The sequence below is a fragment of the Anabrus simplex genome, chromosome 3, assembly GCF_040414725.1.
Source record: "Anabrus simplex isolate iqAnaSimp1 chromosome 3, ASM4041472v1, whole genome shotgun sequence".
Classification (NCBI taxonomy): Eukaryota; Metazoa; Arthropoda; class Insecta; order Orthoptera; family Tettigoniidae; genus Anabrus; species Anabrus simplex.
Genome location: NC_090267.1, coordinates 452,897,394 through 452,920,432, shown reverse-complemented (window position 1 = coordinate 452,920,432; position 23,039 = coordinate 452,897,394).

Sequence of the window (23,039 nt, the reverse complement as noted above, 5' to 3'; positions counted from 1 at the left end):
AGGTGCCAGGAACATATCCAGCAGTTGTTTCAAGATGAAGACTTAGATGATATGTTTCTGGAACAAGAAGAGGCTGTTGATGCTGATGAAGTGGGAGACCCGATTTTGAAGACAAAATTGACAGAGATTTGAGAGACCTAATTAGACATAAGGGACCTGGAATTGATGATATTCCCTCTGAATTACTGACTGTCTTAGGAGATACCAGCATGGCAAGGTTATTCCATTTAGTGTGCAAGATGTATGAGATTGGAGAAGTGCCATCCGATTTTTGGCAGAATGTTGTTATACCTACTCCCAAGAAAGCTGGTTCTGACAAGTTGAAAATTATTGTGCCATTAGTTTAGTATCTCATGCCTGCAAAATTTTAACATGTATTATTTACAGAAGAATGGAAAGACAAGTTGAAATTGAGTTGGGAGAAGATCAATTTGGCTTCAGAAGAAATGTAGGAACACATGAAGCAACCCTGATTTTATGTCTGATCTTAGAGGATTGAATTAAGAAGGACAAGCCCATGTACATGACATTTATAGATTTGAAAAGGCATTTGATAATGTTGATTGAACCAAGCTATTTGAGATTCAGAAAGTCATCAAGATCAGGTACCGAGAGTGAAGAATTATCTACAATCTATATAAAAATCAGTCTGCAGTAATAAGAATCAAGGGCTCTGAAAAAGAAGCAGCAATCCAGAACAGAGTGAGGCAAGGTTGCAGTTTGTCACCTGTCCTCTTCAATGTTTATGTACTCATAGAACAGGCAGTAAAGAAAATCAAAGAGGACTTTGGAAAGGGAATCACAATCTGAGGAGAGGAAATCAAAACCCTGAGATTTGCTGATGATATTATTTTATCTAAGACTGCAGAAGATCTGGAGAAATTGATGAATGGTATGGACAGAGTCTTGGGTAAGGAGTACAAGATAAATATTTCGTGTGGCTATGTTTAGCCGAGTGCAGCCCTTGTAAGGCAGACCCTCCGATGAGGGTGGGCAGCATCTGCCATGTGTAGGCAACTGCGTGTTATTGTGGTGGAGGATAGTGTTATGTGTGGTGTGTGAGTTGCAGGGATGTTGGGGACAGTACAAACACCCAGCCCCCGGGCCATTGAAATTAACCAATAAAAGTTAAAATCCCCAACCTGGCCGGGAATTGAACCCAGGATCCTTTGAACCGAAGGCCAGTATGCTGACCATTCAGCCAACGAGTCGGACAGGAGTACAAGATGAAAATAAATAAGTCCAAAATGAAAGTAATGTAGTGCAGTCGAACGACGTCAGGTGATGCAGGAAATATTATATTAGGAAATTAAGTCTTAAAGGAAGTAGATGAATATTGTTACTTGGGTAGTAAAATAACTAATGATGCCAGATGTAAGAAGGACATAAAATGCAGACTAGCACAAGCAAGGAAGGTCTTTCTTAAGAAAAGCAATTTGCTCACTTCAGACTTTTTTGTGCGGATACAAGAGGAGTGAGAACAAAGTGGAATGAGGAGCAGTCCATTGTATAACATGCATTCGTGCTTAGCCCTGACGGACAACAACCCAGAAGAAGACCAAAGAAACGGTGGTTGGATTCCCTTCATGAGGATATAAGAAGTGTAGGCATCGATCCTACTGATGCCACAGACTGAATGAAGTGGAGAGAAACATGCAGAAAGGCAGACTCTACACGCCTAGGAAGAAGAATTATTCAATCATCTGGATTTAGGGCTGTTACCCAGGTAGCAGATTCCCTATCAATTGTTTATCTATCCTTTTGTTAAACATTTTCAGAGAGCTTGGAAATTTATTGAACATTTCCCTTGATAAATTATCCCAATCCCTTACTCCTCATCTTACAAATTAATATTTCCCCCACTTTGTCCTCTCAAACTTGGTCTTCATACTTTTAAAATTTCTGCTCGAACTTATTTTCTACTAATGTCATTCCACACCATCTCTCCACTGACAGCTCGAAACATACCATTCACAAGTATTCCCAGCCCAAAGTTTGAAACATTTTCATAACGTTACTCCTTTGTCGGAAATCATTCAGAATAAATCATGCTGCTTTCCTTTGGATCTTTTCCAGTTCTCATATCAAGTAATCCTGGTGTGGGTCCTGTGTACTGTACTCTAATTGGAGTCTTACCAGAGATTTATATGCCAGCAGCCCTGAAGATAGTTTTCCATGGTTTCCCGTTTTCACACCAGGCTGTACCTTAATGAATGCCACGTCCACTTCCTTCCCACTCCTAGCCCTTTCCTGTGCCATCGTCACCATAAGACCTATCTGTATTGTGCAACGTAAAACAACTTGTAAAAAAAAAAAAAAAAAGAGAGAGAGAGAGAGTGTGAGAGAGAGAGATTTATATTATGCCCTCTCCTTTAAATCCTTACAACCCCTAAATATTCTTGTAACCATATAAAGAGATCTGTAGCTTTTCTTAACAACTCGTTATTTTGATTACCCTAATGAAGATCATTCCTGGTACTACTGGTACTGCTAGTTCTATAAATGGCAATCAGAGTGAAAACTATCTTGAGACTTATAAATATCCTTCTTTACCTACATTAGCAACATTCTTTGCAAGCACTTATTAGTTGTCTAATCACCACAGGACTATTAACAGACTCCACATCTTACAAATGTAAAAACAGACTCAATTTGCTGTAATTGGATGTACAACCATAGTGGAAAAAAGTAATACCAAATGTGATTTCAATATTTTAGTACATACTGTGCTTTTTGTTCTACCAGGGTCTATACACTATCAACATGGGCTCATTCCCAGTTCCAAGAATGCCAACAGCTGACTTACTGAAGGGCAGCTATAAGGGTAAAGTTCTTGTCAAGAACGCGAAGAACGAACTGTTGGCTTGTTATAATGGAACCGCAACTCTCGATGCTATTGAGGTTCCATAGCTTAGTTACCTTATGTGTATTGTTATATACTTATGTTCATGAATTAAAACCATTTTCATAGAATTTATTTCACATCTGATAACCACAACTGAATCTGTAAAATTTATGTCAAATTGTAAGCAATAAAATGTACATTATTCCATACCCTGTTTCCAACAGATGAGTGAAGAGTTAGGTGAATGTTTTCACTTCTTTCCTGACATAAAATTTACATAAAGAATTTATATGTAAATTTTTGTTGCAAATTAATGTTATGAATACAGTATTTACATATTAGTAAATACTGATCTTTTCATTATTATAATTTCATCTTTCATCAGTGACCTTGAAGATCAATGCAGAAGAGCTGGGACTGACTAAGAGAGAGTCCATCTACGTGAAGTTGAGAACCATTCAAAAAGAAATGAGCCAGAGGCTATAAAATGAAAACCCCTGAAAGGATCGTGATGCAATTGCCTGCAGAAGAAGGTGTGGTCCCTATAAGAGCGCTGAGGTCCTAAACTCGCTGCTGGAGGGACATGGGTGCACACCACATGACGACAGAGTAAGCATGTGCACCCGTTGATCGTCCACTGCATCCAGTTGTGCTGACAACAGTGAAATGGAGGCTTCAAAAAAAGAGCAAAGGGGTGTAGAGTGTTTCCTGACAGCAGAAGGAGTGAAGGGAACAAAAATTCATTAAAGGACGGCACAAGTGTACGGAGAACACTGCATGTCTGTTACACGTGTCAAGACATGGCACAAGCGATTCAGGCAAGGGTAGATGTCATTGACCACACCGCATCACCGATGCCATTGTCCAGCAGGTGGATGTGCTCATTATGCAAGATGGGTGAGTTCAGTAGCAGCCATTGCCGCAGAGGTCAGAATGAGCGTAGGAAGTGTTCACGTCATCATTAAGGACAGATTGAAATTTCGCTAAACGTGCACCCAATGGGTGCCTCACAGTATTCAACAAGCACAGGAAGCATGTCAAATGGACCTCTCTCTTGAACATCTGCTGTGTTATGCCACGGAAGGGGATGAGTTCCTGTCATAAGCGGTCGCTGGAGATGAGACATGGTGTCATCACTTCGAACCCGAGTCAAAACGACAAAGTCTCCAGTGTAAACATGCAGGGTCGTCGCCACCATAAAATCCAGTGTGAGCAAAAGAAGGCTCTGAGAGGCAAACGATTTACCTCAAACGATGACAAGCAGTATGTTTGGAACTGGTTCACAACGCAGCCCCAGGAATTTTATGAGATGGCCCTTCATCGCCTTGTGTCGCAGTAGACGAGTGCCTTAACAGTGTTAGGCAATACTTTTATTTCATTTTATAGCCTCCGGCTCATTTATTTTTTGAATGGCCCTTGTATGAAGATATGGAGACTATCACAGTCCCTTCTTTTTGCTGCTTCCTCATCCCAACTGACCTGTTACTGTATAACTATAGGAAAGGAACAAATGGAGGGGGTGTGTATAAGAAAGGAACACATATTAAAAAAAATAGGACGAGGGTGCAACATACACAGGAGACAAGGACTAACATGGAAACACAAAAGGACAAGGACAATTATCCCACTGGGATGCTTATCTCCTTTTGTATTTGTCCTGTTTTCCTATTCTTTTACCAGCTGTATTTATCGTTGTCTTATGTTTCTTCCCTTTTCCTGTACTTATCCAGCTTTCTTCTTTTTCTACACAATATTTCTAAATGGGTGTGAAACCTGGGCACTTTATTACCATCATGACATAAAGAAACTGGAAGGCTTCCATCAGCAGAAACTTAGATCCATCGTGAATGTCAAATGGGATGTCTACATAAGCAGTGTGGCAGTTCTTGACAAGGTGCATATAAATAGCATAAAAGACTTCATCATCACTCATTGGCTTAGATGGGTTGGTCACATCTAGTGTACGAATGATAGCAGACTGCCTACACAACTTCTCTACGGTGAGATTAGTCATGGCAAAGGGCCTCAAGGTGTTCCTTTGAAACGTTATAAAGACCAGCTTAAGAAGACTATGAGTAGCACCAACAAAAATGCTAACACCTGAACAACAACTGCACAAAACTGTGTTCTTGGGTGAAAAGCTACTGCAGAAGGTGTTTCACTGTTTGAGCAGGCACGTTGCAGACAAGAAATTGAAATCCATGAAAAGCAGAAACTACGTCAGATCCAACCACGTCCTCCACCCACCCATCCACCCACTGGTGTGGTCGCATGTTTCATGCAAAGATTGGCTTGATCAGTTATCAGCGACATCTCCATTAGCGGTTAATAGGTTACCTACATACGTTCAAAATCAGGTTAGATATGAAGTTAAGCGAAAGTTACTTTCATCTTTCAATCAGAAACATACTGGTTCTGGCAAACCCAATAAAGAACAAGTCACCAACATATGCAATCTCAAAAAGAAAATTAAAGATAACGATTTAACAGTAACTAAAGCAGATAAAGGTAATGCTACTGTAGTTATGGAGAAAAGTGACTATGTAAATAAAGCACAATTCTTCTTTACTAACAATAACTTTAACACAGTAAAAAAAGATCCTACTAATAGAATACAAAGAGAACTGAAAGCTTTAATTAAGAACTTTTTATTTTTGTTTAATGACGTAGAAAAATCAAAATTGATCATCATGAATCCCAAGTTACCTACGGAAAAAGCGTTACCAAAGATTCACAAGGCGGATGTCCCCATAAGGCCCGTTATTAACTTCAGAAGTAGTCCAACGTACAAAATATCCCAATTTATTTACAATTTTCTTAAAACACATTATTCCTTTCAAGCTAACACGTCAGTTAAAAATTCCCTGGAATTCTGCAATAGAATAAAAAGTCTCACATTACCGAAACATTACACCCTTCACTCCTTTGACATAGTAAATATGTACGCGAATGTACCCGTCAATAAAACCATCGAAATAGTAAAAAACAATCTTTCCAAATTCAGTAAATTCACTATAGGGGAGATAGAAGAGTTTATTCAGATCCTCAAGCTTCTTTACTTTTAATAACATCATAATACCAACAGAAGGGGCTTTCTATGGGGTCACCGGCCTCGGGAATCCTCGCTGATATTTACGTAGATTTCCTCGAATACACTCACATTATAGGTAAAATTAATGGGATCAAACATTGGACTCGGTATGTGGATGATACTTTTATTATCCTGGATTCTCACATTACTGACAGCAACACCGTTCTTGCATTACTTAATAACCTGGATCCACACATAAAGTTTACGATAGAATCCGAGAACAACAATTCCCTTAATTATCTCGATTTAACTATTACTCACAATCAGAATAAAACCGTTTCTTTTAATATTTACAGGAAGCCCACTCACACAATAAACACAATCCACCAAACTTCTCTACACCCAGGGACACAGAAGAAGACAGCTTACAATAGTATGATTTTCAGAGCTCTTAATGTTCCTTTATCCCGTAAGAATTTTAGAAAGGAAATCAACACCATTTATGCAATAGCCGAAGGTAATGGTTTCAATAAAGCTTTCGTGAATAAAATTCTCAATAAATTTAGAAATAAACCCAAGACCACCTTAGAAAAACAATCTTCCCATAAAGAGAAGTTCACCACATTTACCTTTAATAATAATAATATATATATCCTATTTCAAACATCTTTAAAAAACACAAGTTAAAAGTAGCTTTCAAGACCGTTCACACCAATACAAAAATGTTTTTTAATTCTCATACTGTCAACAGCAAAAAATTTTCTAACTCTGGAATATACAAATTAAAATGCCAATCATGTCTTTCAACGTATATTGGGCAAACAGGCCGCAGTTTCAATGTAAGATACTCCGAACATCTTAATGCCCTAAAGTATAATCGCTACTCAGCCATGAGCGAACATTGTAGAGAGAAAAATCATAAATACACAACAATTGATCAAGATTTAAAGGTCCTGCATTACGAACAGAAAGGTCCCTTACTTAATATACTAGAGAATATATGTATATATAGATATCGACCAATATAACAATCCTGTCTATAACTTAAATGAAATCAACAAAAAGAAAAATATTTTATTGGAAACCTTTGTCCCGCTCATCTGCGAACAGTTCATTAATAAAAAAGAGTTGCACTACCGACATCCTAGAACAAGACCCGCCCTTCCATCAACACCCTCCTTCCGCGAATCACAACGTCCCTCCCTCCCTGCCCCTCCCCCTCCATTACCCCTCCCAACCACATCGACACAGATACACAGTAAGCCACACACAGGCTTAGTTGTCAATGTGACTTGAGACCGACAAGGTCATCACCATTCGAGACGACAACTTTTAGTTACAAGTAAGTCATATGAGTTTTATTTTCGTACATCATTTTTAACTTGTTCTTCATCCACTCATATATTCCTTTTTTCTCATTACAGATGGTATACATGTTTTATTCGTAGTATTGACGGTCTCAATACACTCCTCAGCATAGTGTTTATATTTAACAGTCAGCAAGATCTATTAGACGAGAGGACTTTGTATCTCAATGTGTTTTTAACTCACTAATCATGATCACTGTCACTTCACATCATTACGATTTTTAATTTGTTTGTATATTATGTAATCATTGTTTTACTAGTGAAGATGGCCTTGAGATTAGGCTGAAACATGTATAGACTTTGCTTCATCTAACAGATGACTTGACTTGTATTGATAGGAGGATTTTATAAATATTTTCTTTTGTAAAGTGATCTCCATAGACCCAACATACTTTAAGAAGAATTGCAGGAGAAAAATGTATTCTCGGAAATGAGTAGAGGCCGCTGCTGACACTTATCCCACATCAAGACTCAATATCATCTGTCCTGATAGCTCCTCAATGAGCATTGATGCCCGCCCTTCTGATGAAGCTGAGAAGCAAAAACGAGCTCGTCGAGGGCCGAGAAGAGATGGATGTAGAAGAGATTGATGATGGAAGTGTGTGTAGTTTTGGAGACTGTCCTTGTCCTTTTGTGTTTCTATGTTTGTCCTCGTCTCCTATTTATGTTGCTCCTTCTTCCTACACCGACCAAACTGCCATTGTGTTCGTCCGATTATATGCGATTTTTCATTGTGTTTACTATACTGTGCGTTCTAATCAGCTACCTCTGTGGATCAGTGGTCGAGTGTCAGCCTCCAGATCGCAAGCAGAAGTAGTCGAGTTTCAAAGGACAGCACAATGAGTCTGGCTGTTTAGGGAAATGGGAGGTGTAATTCATTGCTGTATTTTGCATTTTTGGAACATGTCATCCCAGGACAAAGATGAACCTTAATTTGCTGAGACTTGGTTGACACAGTTAAGAACACTATGCTGCTAAGGTGAACTATTTATTTTTCCAACAGCCCTAGAACTGTTCTCAGACTCCTTAACCCTCCGTCAGGTGCAATATGGAAACTAACACGATTTAGTGTAAGGTATCTGACAGATACACTAGTGTATTCTCATGTGATCTCTAGTGTTTTTTGTTTTTTAATATAATTTTTATTATTTTTGTAAAGGAATATTTATTGAAGACATTTTATGTACAGTATTTGCAACTCAATACAAGAATATTACAGGAAACATAACTTTTAGTAAAATCAACATGTACACCTGTAGGGTTAATTCAAACCTGAAGTTGACTGACAAGTAGTGGTTAGTTTGTATTAAAATAATAGAATAACTATTAAGTTAAATACATATTATATGCACATGCACTCTAAAAACAGCAGTTTACAATGGCATAAATAGGCACAAGCAGGCATCAAGATATCACCTAGCCACATTTGCAAGCTGTTTGCTAGAGATCATTCTGAAGGGTAGAAGAGGGGAAGGGAAGTAGATACTGGAGGAGTCACCCTGGCCTCTCCTCCCCACTGCAATGGTACAGTCCTAAAATGGATGCTGGTATCTGTCAGATCTTATGTGCGTAATGGAGGGTTAATGATGACATGTTTGAGAAGTCAAAGAACTGCTGAGAAACAAGGATTCTGACAAAAATAGGGTGTACTGACTTGAGTTTGTTTGGGATGTTGTCTTTCCCAGGACTATCTTTCTCCCTTGTCAATTGACAGACTGGCATACAGCACAATCTGGAATGAGTACATGAGTAGACACTCCAGTTATTTGTCTGCAGAATGCTGGAGGAGGATGATTGCACACAGGACAGGAATATTGTACAAGATAAAGCAAGTCCAGATAGACATTCATTGTCCTGTCTATGTTGGTGTTTTATCCTGGCATTCTTATTCCTTCCAGTTCACAAGTCTCAGTGAGTTCAAGAATGTTTCACAAGGCAGGTCTAAGTCTTGGCTCCATTGTGGGACAGATTTAAGGTTATTTGGCAATGCTGGAGACAATAAGATAATCTCGAATAACTCATGTAACCCACAACCAGTCACCAGAACACCCTGCAGGTTCTTATAATGGGTGCCTGGGATAAGATAGGAAATGGTAAACGCTGCACCTTCACACTTGTCTAATCTCTACCTCAATGTCTACAGATGGTGGTTGGGAAAAAAAGTTACTGGTCATCCATGTTGTATGAAGTTGGAATGATCTCTGGTGACATAATTGGTTTTTATTTATTTAAATAAATGAATAAATAAATAAATAAATATTTATTTATTTAATTTGTTTACCCTCCAGGGTTGGTTTTTTTCCCCTGACTCAGAAAGGGATCCCACCTCTACTACCTCTAGGACAGTGTTCTGCAGTGTGAGACATTTGGTCAGGGATACAACTGAGGAGGACCAGTATCTCTCCCAGACAGCCTCACCTGCTATGCTGAACACGTGCCTTGTAGGGGATGGGAAGGCTGGAAGGAAGAGGGAAGGGAATGACCATGGCCTTAAGTTAGGTACCATCCCAGCATTTTCCTGGAGAACAACTAGCAAACCATTTTGAGGATGGCTGAGGTGGGAATCGAACCCCCTGTATTCATTGGACCTCCTGGGCTCACCGGACCCCATTCCAGTTTTCAAATTTTGTGGCAGAGCTAGGAATCAAACCTGGGTCTCCAGGGGTTACAGTTAATCACACTAACCGCTACAAGACTGGTGTTTATCTGATTAAATTAATTAAAACTCAGAAAGAGATTACCCAGTAGAGAGATATCCAGTTTCTGTGCTTTCAATGAAATTTACATGCAGGCAGGCAGGCAGGCAAAATGGAATCAAATCAAAATGCCTGCAGATAGCAGCTGACGCCTTGTATTATTATTCATCTTCCTGGTCCTTTTTCCAATTTATTGGGGTCAGCACTCCATGTGGATTTGGCCAAATTTTACAGCCAGATGTGAACACTATCAAGAGGGATGTATTCACTATTACGTGTTCCTATGATGGTTGGTAGTACAATGTGCTATAAGTAAATGATCGTGTGTATTAAGACAAACACAAACACCCAAACCCCAAGCTATAGGAATTAACAATCCACAGTTAAAATCCCCAATCCAGCTGGAAATCGAACCCAGCGCCCTCTGAACCGAAGGCCACTATGCTGACCATTCAGCCAAGGAGCCAGACTTATTATTATTTTCCTACCCAAGTTTCTGTTTTTTTTACATATGAAAATGTAATAAGTGTATGATCTTATCTTAGTCTAGATGTTTCACTAAATAAAACAGTAAGAGAATATTTTAAAACTGAACTGAACTCCAGAACACAAGAGTATTACATGTTCAAAATATGACTGCACACGGCCGTGTCAGGAACTACTGCTTGTTTACATCTGGTGCTTTGTCGCCAGGTACAGCTGCATACTATTTCTATGACTGCTCAATTAATCGAGGCTCGGTGATAGAGCAGTTTCATTCACTCTAACGTCACTATCCCTGAAAGATCCGATACACATTCCATTCTGAATTCACCCTAATGCTTTTGCATTTGTTGCACTCTCAGATTTTTCTAAAATTCATCTTGTGCTGTCAGTAATGCAAGACTTGTGTGATCACTGACCTCTGTCCACTGACATGCCCATTACTCGCCCCATTGTTCATAACTGCTCTCATAAACGAACAATAACGTCACCTCGCTGAAGTGCAACTGTTTTTTGAATAAGTAGTCCGGCTCCGTGGCTAAATGGTCAGCTTGCTGGCCTTTGGTCCAGAGGGTCTTTGGTTCGATTCCTGGCTGGGTCAGGGATTTTAACCTTAATTGGTTAATTCCAATGGCTCAGGGGCTGGGTGTGTGTGAAGTTTTCAGCATAAGAAATCATCCTAGGTAGGGCCTTCATCTTCATAGACATGCAGGTCACCTAATAGGCCGTCTACAAGAATAAGACCCACACCACGCCACTCCGGAGGCCGTACACCATAATAATAATAATAATAATAATAATAATAATAATAATAATAATAATAATAATAATTATTGAATAAGCAATATGCAGAGTATAACAATAAGATATGACTAAACTTTCAGTAGACATTCCTCACATGTAGAAGAAAATATTTTATATGGACATGGATCCGGAAATGCTTTATTTCCATGTTAACACTCATCTTCTACAGGGTCATCACAGAAAATGCTGGAAACCATTATTTCAATGCACCAATAGGTTACTGTCACATCTGCACAAGCGCATCTCCCGCGCTCTGTCCCGAGTAAACCGGTCTCGTTACAAGTGTGCGAGTGAGTGAGAGGAGCAGACATGTTTCGTGATCAGTTGAATGCAACACAAAATGGTGCTCACAATAAAAGAGCGCGTGTACATTGTCGAGTGTAATGCAAGGCACAATTTGTGGAAAGCCTGTGCTGAACTGTTTGCCCAAGTGTTTAAGACAGAAAGCGTTTTGGCAAACCCTCTACCACAAGTGCAAAATTTAGTGGCAAAATGGGCTCTGTAGTGAATAAAAGCCGTAACTATCTGAAGAGAGTTTGAACACTAGAAAACATTGTTCGACTGAAGGAAAGTCCAGAACAAAGTCCGATGAAATAATCTCAATGCCATTTATGTGTGCAAGTGGGAATTAAGAGATAGTTGCATAAAATAAATTTCATTATAAAGCCCGTATTGTCATCTGTATACTTAAAAGGTATGGTCAAATGTTCCACCTTTACAATACTATAAAATAAAAAAATAATTAAATACCATTCAAAAAATAACGGAACATGTTTCATCTATCTTGTAGACATCATCAGCCGAAAAGCTTTAAGAACAAAGGATAAGGACAAAAACACAAAAAATAATTCGGACTGCCGAATGCGTCAGTTGAAATGTTGAAGAATATGCTGGAATGTTCTGAGCACAACACTAGAATACTGTTAAAAGTGAAAATTAAAATATTGAACACGAGATGGTTCGATAAAATTGGTAATAGAGTTCTCTTTAACGTGATGATGCTGTATTGACATACAGATTGCCGGTGCGTCAGTAGAAACTCTGTGATATGGAGCACAATGTTTAGTTCCAGTAGAATGAGAATAATTGTTAAACGTATGTTAAACATGAGTGAGGGTTCCAGTAAAATGGTATTGAGTTCGTCTTGTTGGCGTGATGATGTTAACAATTATTGATAAAAAAATGTAGGTGGAATATCTGATCGTGATTTCATAAGTGGAATGTGCAGTAGAGTGTCCTAGAACGAGAATGATGGATATTATTAGTGTTAAAAGTAGGCAAGCTTTTCAAGTATCTTGTAATACAAAAGAATTACCAATTTTATTGAACCATCTCACGTGTTCAATATTTTAATTTTCACTTTTAACAGTATTCTAGTGTTGTGCTCAGAACATTCCAGCATATTCTTCAACATTTTAACAGATGCATTCGGCAGTCTGAATTATTTCTTTGTGTTTTTGTCCTTGTCCTTTATTCTTAATCTTAAAACGTTTTGGCTGATGATGTCTACAAGATAGATGAAACATGTTTGGTTATTTTTTAAATGTTATATAATTAAATAAAAAAATTATAGTATTATAAAAAATTAAGAGATTGTCATGTCAAAACATTATTGAATAAGACCTGCATCTGTATCCTTACAAATTTACTGTTGTTCATGAGTTAAAGCATCCAGACGAACCTTTGCATGTTGAACATGTGGGAAATGCGCACATGTAGACATGCAACAGCAATCGAATGGTGCATTTTTCCTAGTCAGAACTTCACCAAGATTATCCTACCTACTTTAATTTAACAAACATTAATTTTATGAGCAATCAAAGGTTGCTTATCTGTTCTCTGTGGCATCACACATGTTTTATTTAATAGTTTTTTTTTTTTTTTAAAGAAGGAAGCCATACTTTTCAGTGTCGACTCAGTTTAAATGTAAACTTAAAAGTTTGCCAGTCTGCCAAACACACAATTTCAATATAAATATTATACTATAATATACCTGTAAAAAAACATTTCCAAGGAGCACAAGGTTTAATTTACAAAAATTAGAATAGCCTATTAATTTTTCTTAGTCAGAACATCACCAGAATTACCCTACCTACTTCAGTTTAACCAACATTAAGGTCATCCTTTGTTTAATAGTGTGTATTTATTCCTTGTTTAATAATGTATCTTTTTACAGGTATGTTATAGTGTGTTATTTGTACTGAAATTGTGTGTTCGGCAGACTGGAAAGCTTTCAAGTCTTCATTTAATAGATGCAAAGCGCTTGTTATGCTGTCACTCCTGTCTACTAGGAACGGGAAATGAGAGTGGTACTATTCTTGAGAAGCTCAAGAACTTCTTAATGCATTGTAGACGAGAGACATCCCATGAGCCTCTTGAGAAGACTACACATGCTTCTTACCTCACACAGTATACTAACAGTAATTGTCAGAAATGGTTGGCAATGAAATAAGTAGAGCAAGGGAGAGTGGGAGAAAACTCTGGTGCAGTCTTTCTGCCAGAATCAGAAAGACATAGGAGACAGGGGTAGAAAGAGCCACAGAATAACACTTTCTTTCTTGTTCAGAGAGTAGGTGCATTGATCCAAAAGCTGTTTTTTTCTCTCTCTCTTTCTCTCTCCTCGCAAAGGAATTTCATGAGGAAATCTAACAAATGAGGAACATAAGATGGGCCAGAGGGTTCAACATATGCTAACTGCTGACACCATCATAGATAAAGAGAGGATATTGGGCTTCAGGGGCTGTTCCATCTATGAAGATGACGAGTACAATACGTTCGGAGATGTACCTATTGAAGAGTCCAGATATAAAAAGCAAAGGAATAACCTTTTGATCAGAGTACAAGTATTGGACAGATACAAAATCAGAGAAGTGAAGGTCTTGGAATGCTGTAAAAATCAGTTCAGGAAACTTTCCAGTGTCAGAGTACTGTACAGATATGAAAGTACTGCAAGAGAGTGCAGAACCACCCAGGACTACAAAATGACCATCAATAGAAGGACCTTCAAAGACTTTGAATCTAGGGCAGAATATCTCCAACATCATTTGACCAGTATGAAATCAGGCTGGTTTGATGTTGTCACCAGGCAAAATTCACATATAGTGTTGTCTTGCATGATGCTTAAGGAGGGAGTTGCAGATAGTCATATTATTGTCAGTACAGAATTCCAGTAAGTGCACCCTTATTTGTTTCTCTCACCTAAGCCATATGATCCAACCAAAGATCAACCTTAGTAGTATTCCTGATCTTAGCATTACAGTCTGCCTGATTTATTAGTACTTTGCTATTTGGTATTTTGTTGATGGCACATTCTAGCTGTTCTTAAAACTCTTTGATTTCCTCATCAGCTGCACACGTGAAAATTGTTAATCTTGCAGGGGTAAGCATTCATCTTGATGGGCATGATTTTGTCATTGATGAGTTCATATCCCAGGATAACATTTGTTCACTCTTGGGGACCACTACAGTAACATCATTCCTACTTCAATTCATGCATCCTGAAAAGTACATTGTTCTTTTCGTGGGTCATATAATGGCCATATCCCCTCCAGTGTGTCTCACCGAATCCGAGAAGATCCAATTTGTGTAGGCTCATTTCTTTTTCAACAATTGCGAGCTTACCTAGTTTGCAAAAGACCGCAAACAATCCATGTTGCATTTTTTCTAATGATGTGCAAAGATAATTTGCTAAATGACACAGAGGCTTCTCTCTGCCCATCTTCATTGAAGAACTACACAGCAGACTTGAAATTCTGGAACACTTAAAGTGAGCAAAACTATAACGGGATTGTAAAGGAAAAATATTACAGTGGTGGTTTTCCATTGCCTTCCACTGTTTTAAATATACAAAAATAAAGCACTTCTACACAGATGTTATTCTGTCAATATAACCTGGTCAGCTGATTGATGTTCTTAGTATGTAAAAATGTAAAAAAAAAAACCTTAGGTTGTTAAGGGAACAAAAAGGGAACCGAAAACTATACTAATGAAAAGAAATGAAATGAAATGGCGTATGGCTTTTAGTGCTGGGAGTGTCCGAGGACATGTCCCGAAGGCGACCTGCGCGTCGTGATGAGGATGAAATGATGATCCAGCCTCTGTGCCAGCGAAATTAACCAATGATGGTTAAAATTCCCGACCCTGCCAGGAATCGAACCCGGGACCCCTTTGTTCAAAGGCCAGCACGCTAACCATTTAGCAATGGAGCCGGACACTATACTAATTTCCAGATCCAATGGAAAAGTCACATTCACAAGTAAAAATCATTTTTAAAATTAGATGTAACATAAGGAGCACATTCATTCACCACAAAACCAAATCCAAAGCTACCTATTCCATATTGATGTGCTATTGTCAGGGAAAGAATATAAAATGTACAAACTGACTTTCTATTACTTTCTAACATCATTTCCATATCAATCTCAACGTTGCCAATGAGGCAATTGAATATTAAATGTGTTTAACAAACAACAAAGAGGTACAATTATACCCTTCTTCCAATCTTCTAGGATAGTATTTTCCTGCCATGCTGTGTTAAGGAGTCTATATAACCACTAGAGTTCTGCTGCTCACAACATATCTGTACTTAACTCATCCACTCCAACTGCTTTTTCTTTCCTCATAAATTTCATGGACTTTTCCATCGCCAGCCATGCTTCTACTTTCCTCGTTGCTACTACAGGGTTTCTCACTGTCAGATGTAGTGCTCACTACATTTAAGCGATTATTTTTTTAAAAAATCTTGAATTCATTATCCATCCAAGTATAAATTCCACAGTAAACCACAAACCTCACATAGTAGCTCTGTGCCAAGTTCAAATAAAGTTAGTGCGATGAGCAGACCTTCATTAACGGGCCTTCCATTGAGGGACTACGACCTAAGTCACCTTGTAACTTCTAGGACGTTTGGAGTGGGTCTTTGGGAACTTAATCGTGTGCATGGTGAATGGAACTTTGTGGTAATGTGGTGAACGAGTACTGGAAAGTTCATGTTCCACTGCAGCAGATGATCTATGTACTGTATTAGGTGATATAAAATTTGTTTGGAACTTTATTTTGTAAATAAAATGATGTTTATCTTAAAGAGTATAAGAGGATCTCAGTTTAAATCTCTCTTTGTACCATACTCCAATTAGTGTACCGTACAAGATCTTACTCTACCCTGACTAGCATTCCTATAAAAGTTTGTGTTTTGAAGCTGAAGAAAAAGTGGTGTTGAACAGGTTCAGTTTGTGATGTACAAAGGAAGCAGAAAGGACGTGCTGAAGATAAACTTAGGGATACTCAGGCACATTTAGAAGAAAGTCCCAGAAAATCACAAAATCGGCCACCGCAAGGAACAAACATATTCATGGGGTCATGCCAACAAAGCGACCAGACTGCTGAAATTTCAACCATGTAAAGGAAGGTTTGTGCAGGAAATTCAGACAGATTTTGCTGCAAGAATAAGGTTCTGTAAGTGGTCTCTTGAAAGTGTTACAATGGAAATTTGGATCCACAGGTAATGTTTTGTCTGACAGGGCATGGTTCCACCATTTTGGACATGTAAATCCTCAAAACTTTGGAGTAATGAGACCCTTATATTGTACAGAAACTACAATCGCACCCTATATGGGTAATGTGTGTGGTAAGCACTCTGAATAATTGGACCTCTCTTTTTCGATAACTGTGTGAATTCTCATGTGTATGTGAGAACAATTTTCCATCTATTCTTCAATGAACTGACACAGCAAGAAAACTATTATAGATAATTTCAAGAGAATGGTGCCACAGCCCATATAGCTCTTAATTCTACTTTACGTCCAATTTTTGATGACCAGATAATTAATACAGGCTTATGGCCCCTACATCAGCTGACCTAACTTGCTGAGAGAGAAATCTAAAGGGCAAAGTTGGCCAAAATAGCATGTGCAATACAGGCTATTACTTAAGCTTAATTACAGAAAGTGGGAAATAATGTGTTTAAATGATATGTGGCATGTCTTAGCATAGAACGAGGTCATTTTCAATATCACCTGAAATAAATGGAGAGTAATAAACCTGCATACATGTGAAGTATTTTTAACAATATTTAAATTTGTAGGGTTATTTTATTTTATTCTTTACTTGCTAAATCCTACACTGCAGTTGAGAGAGCCAGAAGTTGGCCAGCAGCAGAATAATCCAAAGTTTCCTCGTAAAATGACAGCAATGTAACAAACTTTATTATTTCTATATTCATGCCTTTTCATTAACACTCGAACCGCGGCTGGGTCATTTGTGAACCAGCTGCTATTTCTTACTTCCCTATCTTCCAAAAAAAAATATTTGTAGCATGTGTACAGCCACAGAATATTATGTATTCTCATTGCGTGTGTCGTGTGAAGTGCCATTCCTACAAATAGACTATATGCAGCATAATGTACATCGTGTGTACTGATGTCAGATGATTGGTCTCTAAAAATGGAGGAAGTGGAAGCATTTCTTGCTATACTGTACAATCGCTGAGCCATAGGAGCCAGGGCTTAGAAATGGACTCATTGTGGGTCAGCAAAGTGGGGCAATCTTATTGTCCACATTGTCCTTATTTGTATGGTTCATATTCATCAAAATATACTATGTGTATTCAATTTCAAAAAAAAAAATCCACCGCAGGTACTGGTATATTCATTGCCTCTACATTTGTTGCAAATAGTTCTTTTTCAGAGTACAGAGAAGAAAGAACTAACAGCTGGGTCACAAATGACTCAGCTGCAGTTCTAGTGTTAACCCACACCTTCAATAATTAGGAAAAGGTGTAAATAAATTAAACAATATTTGTAGAAAGCTTCAGTTTTTATTAACTTGTAAATAACAACTTATGCAGTTTTGGAAACCACAAACTGGATTTAAAATTAAGTCTGCTTTAAGGAATAAGAATTCTAAACAGTGTCATTAAGTAGAATCAGATAAAGAAACAAAGGTACTAAATATAAAAGCAAACCTTAATCCACACCTTGAAAGAGGATGTTCACAAAAGTGCTAACAGAATTAACATGAGTTCTATTATATATAAACATATTGGCAGCACGTTTGGCACAATTTTACATTATTAATTAGTTTCTCGTTAACTCCAACACCTGAGAGGCAAGAAAATTATTTGCATATAAATGTAAGTTTAGTTAATCAACAAACAGCATAGGAATTAAGAATAGAAAATTCTAACTTCACACTGGAGAGAATGGAATATTTCTTTACTCAGACAAACATGAAGTGAACGGTACAGAATAGAGAAATGATCTAGAAGAGAAAGTTTAGGAATTCAAATCGGGTGCTAAGTGACAAAAAAAAAAAATTACTGTATTACTTTGATTATAACTTTAACTAAACACATTTCTCTTGAAACCTATACAGACAGACTGGCAGGTTCAATCTGCAAGGCTGCATGGTCTGTAGAGGTAAGGTTAGCAATATCTGCTGATATAACTGTAGTAACTTATTTTTAAATGGTGTGACTGATTTCATACATAATACATGGGGCTAAAGTTACAAGCACTTAAAATGAAGCTACAATAACAGTGTATTGTAATCTTGACACTGTTTTTATACCTACTATTGTATTAGGAATAATCAACATTACTAACACAGTATGTGATTATTTTCCAAATCCGACAAGAAATCTGAGAAAATGGAACGCAGGAATTTCAGTGTCCTTGACAGAGCTCACATTTCTCCCTGACCAATACACCAGATTCTTAACAGGTGAAGGATTTCTGCTATATAGAGCAACAAAGGAAATATCACAACATGACTGAAATTGGAGTAAATCAAAATGTGCAGTTTCTTATCAAACATTCGAGTAATTATTCTTTATTAGTCTAGAATACCTGAAGCTAAACTAGAGAATATTTGTTTCCATTCCTCAGATTTTCAAAATGGAAAAATTTATTCTAGAACATATTTTCAACGCAGTTTGGCAGATGTTTTCAAGAGAGACTCGTTAACACGTAATACATTTTTTTTTAGAAGTTAAAGTACCAATCAAAAAAAAAAAAAATCTTCCAGAAAACTGACCAACGGTATAGACACATTATGAGAAGAGCACGACATGCTTCATTCCATACCTATACAAAAATCATGAGGACACATAGGAGCCCCTGAAAACCAAGAAGGATGATGATTGGAAAGGATGTAACCCCTGACTTGATGCTGGACAGAACAACCTGGAGAAACAGGATCAGGAGACTCAATCCCTTATAAGGATCAACATAGTAAGAGATAGATCTTTTAAAATTACTGCAGCTCACTGATGCAACTTCCTAAAGCATGTAATTAAACTGAGTCTAGAATACTGTACTCTATCAAATGCAAGATAGAATTCTCTCGAGAAAGGACAATAAATGGTAAAACTAGAGCTATTCAACATAGTCTGATTACATTTAATAAATCTATATTTTCTACATTCTACATAATCACAATATCGAGTGTAACTAATTAAGGTAATTTACATGAAAATACAATTAAGGGAATAAACGGAAAAAAGCTACAAGAAGTTCTTTAAGTAATGCTTATACACATAAAAAATTCTAGTTTGACCAGGAAACTAAAGTGCTATGCTTGATTATTAATCACAAAACAAGCAATAGTCAAATATCTCCCATTCAACATATCCAGAGTACAAGGCTTCATCTGAAAATCAGAAAACGCTGTTGATATTATGGTAATGGAATGATTAATACCTTATCACTTTTGTAATGTAAGGCTTGTTTGGCTAGGGTTGCCAGATGTAAGTCCTTGAGGAAAAATAAAATAGCCAAGTTACAGTAGCAGCAGTGACCAATGCAACTAATATCTTCAGTAGTCTACTGCTGTCCAAAGTCAAAATTTGAAAAAGGGTGTTGAAAATGAAACATAATAATCACAATTCCAAATAATCATATGTAACACTTCCTTAATCTGCTTCATATGCAAGTATAAAATATATATTTATACCACTAAATATTTCTAGTATGGGTTTTTTCTTTTAATTTTCAAACAACTGCAATGGTGTCTGCAACTTTGTTTCTTGGCATGCCAGAATTTTTGAACATATATGTAACTGATCTAGGAACAGAATTATGATGAAAAATCATTTCTAAATTCAGGACAAAACTTTTCTCTATGTAAATAATGTGCTTTATAACAAACGTGCACAAACTTCTTTGCATTAATGAAAGAAGTGCATAAAGCTAACCCATGGCACTCTTTTTCAGGAAGAGATGAATATTCGGTAAATACACACAATTTGTATGGCTTTATGAAATTAAAAAAAAAAAAACACACCAACATTTCCAATTGGTGTAAACTAAATTAGAAACATCAACAACTATCAAAAATAAAATCCCAAAGACTTTCTGCTTGGGAAAACATATCACAAATACAGGTTATAACAAATAAATACAATTTCTACAAAATGTATGTCTTAAAGAAGGAATCTGAATAATTTATTACATAAAGACAGGGCAGGGTCTGAAAAAAAATATCTGGTTAAAGAAGGCTCTATCAGATCTGTGTAAACTTCAGGATAGCAAAACTCCACAATGTGCAAGTCTCCTGAATTAAAGAAAAAATTCAATATCTGTTTAATATATGAAAGAAGTAGGCACATTTTCTTAAGGTAATGAGAATAATAATTTAGATTTAATTCTCTGACTTACAAACTTGAAATATATAAGGCACACACACCTGTGATACTTCTGCTCACATATGAGTGACTGCATTGCAAGTATCAGAATAGTTTCAATTCTGCAAAATGGAACATGAGAACTCAGAGAATCAGAATAGTTTCAATTTTGCATATGTAACACATCCTTCGCATCCTACAGAGAGGAAAATTAATATGTTTCTCATATAGCCAATCTAATCACTTTGCTGGACCAGTTTTGTAAAAATACACCATCAAACACACCATAAAATAACATAATAAGACTTTGCTAGACATGAATCCCCAACACAAGCAATTTTTGTGTCACTGGGATAAGTAACTTGAATGAAAGCATTTCTTAAAACCCAAGAATGCAGGTTCACTCCCAAACTTAGTTCATTATTATTTAAAGCTGTTTAGATGTAGCAGTCTCATGCTGGTACATTGCACATTAAAAAGAGCTTACAAGAAAGAAACACCTGACAAACCATACCTCAAAAACTAGATATTAAGAGGAGATAAATCACACAAAATTATTAGACTAGTCTCTTTTAGGCAAAATTATAATAGCCTTTTATAAAAAATTTCTGATAAGTTAACAATTGAGAGGTGCAGTATATAGATAGAAGAATTAGAACAATTTACGTGATAAAATAATTATGCCAATCGTTTATTGCATTTTATGAACTGTACGTAGAAAGTAAAAAATGTAATGTTGCAGCTGTTCATTAGCAAATTAGTCCTAGGGACAAAACTCCAACATTGTTATTTAGATTTACTTGTTTTTGACAGACTTGTAAAAAAAAAAAAAAACCTTTTCCAACTTTAGTAAAATTATAGTATTCCCCAATCCACTGATGTATCAGACTTAGTTTTGAAGACATATCTGGCATATCAAATATGTTACTACAAACTCAACATATACACTAGCTGAAAAAATTAACTGAATAGGGCACACAACCACATAAAGCAACTTTGAATTTTCATTTGAATTTGTTTCAGAAAAATCACAATGTTTCACTTTGGCTGTGTGGTGCCTGGCTGCACATCAGTACAAACTTCTTATGTAACCCAATTGTGTGTAATGCTGGATAGTATTGTTAGTTATGGTCCCAAATGAGTTACATTTAATCACACACAATATCCGAGTTATATGTAGCTAAATGTTGAAGTTGTGAATGACCTAGGGCACATTATTGGTTTAAAAAAAAAGGTCCCATTTCCATATGAAAGTAGACCTATTTAAGATCAATTTTCCCAAACATCAAAATCAATCACGGTGTGATCAGCAATTAAATGTTACCTTAGGTTTGAATTCCATTTCAGTTTGTCTAATTGCAGTATTCAAAGTGACAGTTTAAATTTAAAGAATAATTCCATTAAGATAAACAGTCAATGAGATCACATTATTTTGTACAATTAATTCCATTTAATCATGGTGCCAATGACAGTGACTTACAAAAAAAGAGGCAAATTCATCTGAAGACAGAACACAGTAGTACAACAAATCAAAAATTCAAATATTGAAGTTTGTATAGAGATTCCAATTTAAGTTATGGCTAAAACAAATCAATTGTTTTGTATGTGATTTCTGTGTCAGATTTGCTTAAAAATGTTCCTCTGCATCTAAATATAAACCAGTTTCTTTTGTACACAGATACATGCAACTCGCATGGCTTAATGAAACTGCTGTAAACAAGTTAGAAACATCATTAACTATCTATATAAAATAAGAGTTTTGTCTGTACATTGCTCAGAATTATTAAAAAATGAATGGTATTTCCTTATCGGACGTTTTCATAGAAACAAGGAAAATGAATGCACTTTAAATTTCTGTATTTCCTGCCTGTCTGTACGTACGTGCATCACGAGAAAATGGCTGAAGAGAACTTAATGAAAATCGGTATGTAAAGTTGGGGAACGAGGCACTACAATTTAGGCTATAAATAATTTTGTTCACTCTGAGTGAAATGGTAGCTTAGGGGAAAGCTCAAAATTTAATTCTCAAATATCTATGTTATTAGTGGCTCTATCGACAAATACTACCTGATCATTTATGTCTTGTACATTTTTACCATACCGGCTATGATAGAGATATTCATGAATTTTGATTTTTGTTGCTAAGTCCATATCAACACTGAACCACAAGAAAATGGGACAAAAGAATTTACTG